Below are 7781 nucleotides of genomic sequence, written 5' to 3' on the forward strand. Positions count from 1 at the left end.
TGCTGTACTACTCCCTACCGGGGGACTGTTGTCACTTGTGGCTGCAGTCCCCCGCGTCACGTTATGCGGTTTTTCTGGTCTGACCGGAATGCCGCATTTTCGTTGTCTGAGCGCGCCACGTAGCAACATGCCGCTGGATCTAGAAATCGGGATGCAACCAATCGCCTGGGCAACCCAGGCCGCAAGGGGCAAACGTGCCCTAGCCACACTTGAGCCTCCACGAAAAAGGTACCGCTGGATAGCTCGTGTTCTCAAAACGCAGCGAACCGAACGAAGTGTGGTGGAGAGGAAGAGGCAGCCTCTCCGACTGCTGTCTCCCGCGTGTTTGCCGTGCGTGGCGACCCTTGTCGTCGGAAAAGAGGATCCTGGGATCTGAGGGGGCCCTCTCCTGCGGGTGAGACGTCCCCAACACGTACCTTTGGCCTCTGCTTCGGCTAGATGGGAGGCTGGACGAGAAAAGCAGCCCTGGTCCAGTCAATCGGCTTGGAACGACCATACGCTTCGGCGAGTGGGTTCTGACGGGCGAGGACGCGGGCTGGGTTGAGTAATCGGCCCAGTCAGCAGACTATGTCCGGTGCGTAGCCCTAACCCAGCCTGATGGCGGGTTCCAAAATGTGTGGGTCGGTGGTGGCCGGGGAGCGTACCGGATGAAGGCAAAGATCTAAATATGGGATCTAAAAACTTGAAAGTACAAATCGAACGATCTAAGTCGGCGGGTCCAGCTCCTACTCGGAGTGAAGCCGTCGCCACAGACGCGGAAGCTACAGCAGCAGCTGTTAGCCCTCCTGCGTCTGCGAAAAAGACAAGGTCCGGGAAGGTGCTGAACATCGCCAATCCTCGTGTGACCTTGGAGAGATGCGTGACACCCACGCGAGCGGTCTCGGTGAAAACTGAGGCCACGGTAGAAGGCGCGCCGGACACCGGTAACGTGGGGACAGCGCCCAAGTCGGGGGACTCCCCCAGCCGCAAGGCTGGGAAGGAGAAACCCAGAAAAATCGAATCAGTCAAAGACACGCTCGTGAAGGTGCAACCGGCACCCGTGCGTGTCGAAGACCCCGAAGGTGGCGGTTGGAAAACCGTCACCAAAAAGTCGAAGCGTGCCAAGCCAGTCGCACCTACTGGCAAGGCCGCAGCAAACCAGGCCAGGAAATCGAAGGGGACGGTTTCCGGGCACAAGGTACGGCCTCTCGATCTCGTGAGAGACGAAGCCTTCAGGCGAGTATCGGAGATACGGACCTTTTGCTTTCGACCCGAGTCGAAAGTCAACAAGGAGTCCGGGTCGAAGATACTAGCAGAAGTCGGAGCACTCAACGAGTTGGTCCAGGAGCTGATTCAACGAAACAGCTTCGTCGAAGGGCAACTCGCCGCGGTCAGGGCGGACCTAAAAGCGCGTCCTGCCGTAATGAGTGCGGCGCGACCTGGGCCGTCCAAGGGAACCCTCCCGAAGACGGTCTCCAATGCCGCGCAGTTGACCTACGCCCAAGTGGCAAAGGTCAACCAGTCAGCGACTCCGGAGGCGAGAAGACCACCGACACAATACGTGGTGCGTATCTTCCCGCCAAAGGATAAAGGACAGAACAGCGATGCTACTAAGAGAGCTGTTCTGTCGATCGTAAAACCTGCGAAGGAGGCGATCCGTGTCAGATCGGTTCGACGCATCCACTCCGGTGGCATCGTCGTCGAAACCGATCGCAAGGAGGACCTAAAAGCCTTCGTAGGCAATAAGAAGCTGGCGAGTGCGGGACTGTCCGTCTCCTTGCCCAGCAAACGGGACCCCGAGGTCCTGATTTATGACATTCCGAAAGGGATGGGCAAGGAGGAAATTGCCTCCAGTCTTTGGAGGCAAAACCTCTCTGAGGCGTCCCAGAAGGATGTGCCTTCGGGTGTTCGGGTCAGTCGCATGGCTGGCAAGACCCCGGAGACAGCCAACTGGGTAGTGGCCGTCAGTCCGCAGATTCGTCGGCGGCTGGCGCAGAGAGGGGACCGGGTGTACCTCGGGTGGAGTTCCTGTCGTGTGCGGGACTTCATACAGGTCACCCGATGCTATAAGTGCCAGCGCTTCGGGCACACGGCGAAGCGCTGCAAATTCAAAGAGGATGTCTGCGGACATTGTGCCGAAAAAGGGCACGGGTATGCGCTCTGTAACAGGAAGAGCAAGCCTCCGGTTTGCTCCAACTGTAAAGACAGAGGGCGACCATCTGAGCATAAGTCGCGAGACCCGGCCTGCGCCTCCTATCAGGAAGCGCTGGTTTTGGAGATGTCTCGTATAAGACGCGAATAATAATTTGAATCTCGAATGGATAGTACAAACGACCGGCGACGCTCGAGAGTCATACGGGTCATGCAGCATAACATGCAGCGGGCCCGAAATGTGACCGACGAAGTCCGGACTGAGATGCATAGGCGAGGGGTAGATGTGTTGCTTGCACAAGAGCCATATAGCTGGCGGGGTACTGTGCCCGGGCTAGGCTTGAGAACGAGGCTGATCACGGCAGGCGAACCGGTGATGGCTGCAATAGCGGTCAGAAACCCGGATCTAACCGTGGTCAAAGTCTCTAACTTGTGCGACACGCATTTGTCCTGTGTCAGCATCTCGGGTTCGTTTGGGAGCTTCTTCCTGATCAGCCAGTACTTTCAATGCTCCGATGACGTTGAATCAGGTCTGGCGCGATTGGAGAGAGCTCTTTCCGCACTTAAGCATAACCGAGTCATTATCTCTGCCGACGTTAACGCAAAATCAGCCCAGTGGGGCAGCGCGGAGACGGACGTGAGAGGCCGTAAACTCGAAGAGTTTATCGTGAGCCATGGCTTGGTTGTCTTGAACGAGGCTGGAAACGCTCCGACGTTTTCCAGCCCTAGTGGACAGTCATACATCGACGTCACACTATCGACACCTGATATTTGCGACAAGGTGCGAGGTTGGAAGGTCCGCGAGGACCTGACGACCAGCGACCACCGAGTCATAGAGTTTTCTTTGAGTTTTTGCGCCGAGGACGGTGCTGCCGAAATTAGTAGCAACAGCAGCACCAACCGGAACGGATTATTACCAAGGTTCCGACTCCGAAGCGCAAAATGGCCCGAGTTCGACAAGGCGCTGCAGGAAAGTAAGAGGAGTATATCCCCCGATCCATTGAACAATAAGGGGGATGTCGAACATCTAGCACAGGAGATCGAAAGAATGATCGTCCAAGCGTGCGACTCCTCGATGCCAACCAAGCAGTGGCATTCAAAATCCGTCCCATGGTGGACGGCCGACCTGACGAGGCAAAAGAGGCGAGTCTACAAACTTAGACGAGCCTCGCAGAACGCAGCATGTTCAGAGGAGCAGAGGGCGGCCAAGAGGACCGAGTATCTTAAACAGAGAAAGGCCTACAAAGCCGCCATCAAAGCTGCTCGGTCGCACAGCTGGCGTGCATTCGTGACCGAGCAGGGAAACAAGGAACCCTGGGGCCTCATTTATAAGATCACGAGGCAGAAGATGACAGCCAGCACGGTCATCTCGAATATAAATCGTAACACTGCCCAGGGTTACACCACAGACTGGGACTCCACCGCTTCCGCGCTGCTGGAGGGGTTAATTCCGGACGATAGCCCCGCGAATGACTCCCCGGATCATGCGCGAGTCAGGAGGGAAGCTGCCATCGAGCCGGAGAGTGAGGACGCCAGTCCCTTCACCCTCTCGGAGCTCAGATCGGCGGTCAACCGACTGAAGAGCGGCAAGTGTCCAGGCCTAGATCGGATCGAGCCGGAGATTTTAAAACGTTCGTGTAATACAATCTCACGCGAGCTCCTCCGACTCTACAACGGATGCCTGGCACACGGAGTCTTTCCCGTGGAATGGAAAGTCGGGTCCATCATTACCATCCTTAAAGGACCCGAGAAACCTGAAACGGAGATAAAGTCCTACAGACCAATATGCTTGCTTTCGGTCGTAGGCAAAGTCTTGGAGAAGCTAATCGCTACGCGATTAGCTAGTTTGTTTTTGCACCCCGACTACGCCTCCGATCGGCAATACGGATTCAGGCCGCATCGATCCACGACTGATGCCGTGGTAAAGATGAGGGAGCTTGCGTCCGGTCGAGAGGAAAAGTACGTCGTGGGTCTGCTCTTCGACATTGCTGCGGCCTTTGATAATGTCTGGTGGCCAAGCATACTCAACGCGTTGAGGAAGCGAGGCTGCCCAAAAAACCTACTTAGATTGGTGGTCGACTACTTCGACGGCCGCGTGGTGACTATGGTGTCTGATCGCGGTGCAGTGCGGAAGAAAGTCACTAAGGGCTGCCCACAGGGATCGATTCTTGGTCCGAGCTGTTGGAACTTAGTCTTCGACGAGGTTCTACAGCTCTTATCGAACGCCGGGCTCGCTTGCGAGCCCATCGCCTATGCAGACGACCTTCTTGTCTTGATCTTCGCGAACAGCAGGAAGGGTCTAGAAAGCAATGGCCAATTGGTTGTGGACACCATTTCTCGCTGGTGCGACCAGCAGAAATTGTCGCTGTCTGCGACCAAGACCGAGATGTTATTCTTAAAAGGCTCTCTCGACAGAGAGAGGCCACCTGTGATAAAAGTAGGAGGTCGGAATATTGCCGCCAAGGACTCTGTGCGTTACCTTGGCGTGCATTTTGACTCTAGACTGGGTATCCATTCCCATGTCGAGTATTTGAATGCCAAGTCCTTGCGAACGTTTAATGCGCTAGCAAGGATTGCTAAGTCGAACTGGGGATTGGGATATCGGACGATGCGTACTTTGTACCGCGGCTTGTTTGTCCCAATCGTCACGTATGCTGCCGCGGGCTGGGCAGACCGCCTTACCTCTGGGACGAGTAAAGTGCTCACCAGGGCGCAGAGGCATGTTCTGCTTGGCTGCGTCAAAGCCTACAGGACAGTCTCCACTGATGCGATCCCCGTGATCGCCGGGGAGATACCTGTGGACTTGGCGATAGCGGAGTTCAGCTGCGTGTACAAAGCCAGGAAGAAACTCGGGTTCCAACATGGAACCTATCAAGTGAGTCAGGCCGAATTGGCTGACGAAGTCGTCACCGAAGCCCAAGTTCGCAGAAAGCTGAGGGAGGCGACTTTAGAGATGTGGCAGCAGAGATGGTCGTCCTCGACGAAGGGTAGGGAAACCTTCCAATACTTCGGCGAGGTATCAGACCGTCTCTCAGCGAGCTGGATCAGAGTCGACCATGATGTAGCGCAGTTCTTGAGCGGACACGGAGACTTCCGTGCGAAGCTCAAGACGTTCGCCCTGGTCGACGACGAGTTGTGCGAATGTGGGGAGGAGGAAACTCCAAACCACGTCCTCTACGATTGTCAGCGTTACGTAGAGGACAGGGAACACCTACGCCAGGCGGCGATTCGAGAAGGATTTCAGTGGCCAATCGACAAAGCCAGCCTGGTGTCAGAGCAGCTGTTTCAGGAGTTCCGAAAATTCGCACGATCCGTAAGCAAGACTAAGAAGCGAACATAGAACGAAACTGCATACGGAGCGTGGACTCGTCCAGCTCCGTTGATGTACGGCATGCTGGGCGAACCCCTCGGGGTTCGTCCCCTCGGGCCAGGCTGAAGCCCCTCTTGCGGAGATAAAAGACTTTAACACTACTCCGTAAGAGTGCCTGGATTGGGTTGGACTCGAGGTGGCAGTGGGAGTAGCACGCTGTCTTCCCCTGATACGATGGTGAACGAAGGTAGAGCCCGAACACCAGGCACAAGTCGCAAGAGCGGCCGGTATGGTCCACCAAGGACTTAGGTACGGCCCGTCTCTCAGAGACCACAGTTTGACGACAACACTAACTGTCCCTATCTACTGGCGGTGGCGGTCTGTGGCCACCCAGGGTTGAGAGGCGACCCCCGAACTAGTCCTCGCGAAGGTTGTTGCTACTACCGAGTCGATGGATGCGTCGACGATGAAGGCATTTTAGACCGTCAGTGCGTCGTACATGTAGTACTTCGCATAATGGCGAGGCCCGAGATTAAGCATGCGGGCTGTGGCGTGTTCATGTACAGCATTGAATATGCTGTACTACTCCTTAGCGGGGGACTGTTGTCACTTGTGGCTGCAGTCCCCCGCGTCACGTTATGCGGTTTTTCTGGTCTAACTGGAATGCCGCATTTTCGTTGTCTGAACACGCCACGAAGCAACACGCCGTCGGATTGAATGTTGCTGCTGAGTCGATAGGTGCATCGGCGATGAAGGCACTCGAGAGACCGTCAGTGCGTTGTACATGTAGTGCTTCGCATAATGACGAGGCCCGTGATTAAGCAAGCGGGCTGTGGCGTGTTCTTGTGCAGTATTGAACATGCTGCACTACTCCCATCCGGGGGACTGTTGTCACTTGTGGCTTCAGTCCCCCGCGTTACGTTATGCGGTTTTTCTGGTCTGACTGGAATGCCGCATTTTCGTTATCTGAACACGCCACAAAGCAACACGCCGACGGAGTGAATGCTGCCGAGTTGACGGATGCATCAGATGCATCGGCGATGAGGGTATTTTGAGACCGCCAGTGCGTTGTACATGTAGTACTTCGCATAATGGCGAGGCCCTTGAACTAAGCATACGGGCTGTGGCGTGTTCATGTACAGCATTGAATATGCTGTACTACTCCCTACCGGGGGACTGTTGTCACTTGTGGCTGCAGTCCCCCGCGTCACGTTGTGCGGTTTTTCTGGTCTGACCGGAATGCCGCATTTTCGTTGTCTGAGCGCGCCACGTAGCAACATGCCGCTGGATCTAGAAATCGGGATGCAACCAATCACCTGGGCAACCCAGGCCGCAAGGGGCAAACGTGCCCTAGCCACACTTGAGCCTCCACGAAAAAGGTACCGCTGGATAGCTCGTGTTCTCAAAACGCAGCGAACCGAACGAAGTGTGGTGGAGAGGAAGAGGCAGCCTCTCCGACTGCTGTCTCCCGCGTGTTTGCCGTGCGTGGCGACCCTTGTCGTCGGAAAAGAGGATCCTGGGATCTGAGGGGGCCCTCTCCTGCGGGTGAGACGTCCCCAACACGTACCTTTGGCCTCTGCTTCGGCTAGATGGGAGGCTGGACGAGAAAAGCAGCCCTGGTCCAGTCAATCGGCTTGGAACGACCATACGCTTCGGCGAGTGGGTTCTGACGGGCGAGGACGCGGGCTGGGTTGAGCAATCGGCCCAGTCAGCAGACTATGTCCGGTGCGTAGCCCTAACCCAGCCTGATGGCGGGTTCCAAAATGTGTGGGTCGGTGGTGGCCGGGGAGCGTACCGGATGAAGGCAAAGATCTAACTATGGGATCTAAATTGAAAGTACAAATTGAACGTTCGAAGTCGGCGGGTCCAGCTCCTACTCGGAGTGAAGCCGTCGCCACAGACGCGGAAGCTACAGCAGCAGCTGTTAGCCCTCCTGCGTCTGCGAAAAAGACAAGGTCCGGGAAGGTGCTGAACATCGCCAATCCTCGTGTGACCTTGGAGAGATGCGTGACACCCACGCGAGCGGTCTCGGTGAAAACTGAGGCCACGGTAGAAGGCGCGCCGGACACCGGTAACGTGGGGACAGCGCCCAAGTCGGGGGACTCCCCCAGCCGCAAGGCTGGGAAGGAGAAACCCAGAAAAATCGAATCAGTCAAAGACACGCTCGTGAAGGTGCAACCGGCACCCGTGCGTGTCGAAGACCCCGAAGGTGGCGGTTGGAAAACCGTCACCAAAAAGTCGAAGCGTGCCAAGCCAGTCGCACCTACTGGCAAGGCCGCAGCAAACCAGGCCAGGAAATCGAAGGGGACGGTTTCCGGGCACAAGGTACGGCCTCTCGATC

This window comes from Megalopta genalis, unplaced genomic scaffold (genome assembly GCF_051020955.1).
Source record: "Megalopta genalis isolate 19385.01 unplaced genomic scaffold, iyMegGena1_principal scaffold0129, whole genome shotgun sequence".
NCBI lineage: Eukaryota > Metazoa > Arthropoda > Insecta > Hymenoptera > Halictidae > Megalopta > Megalopta genalis.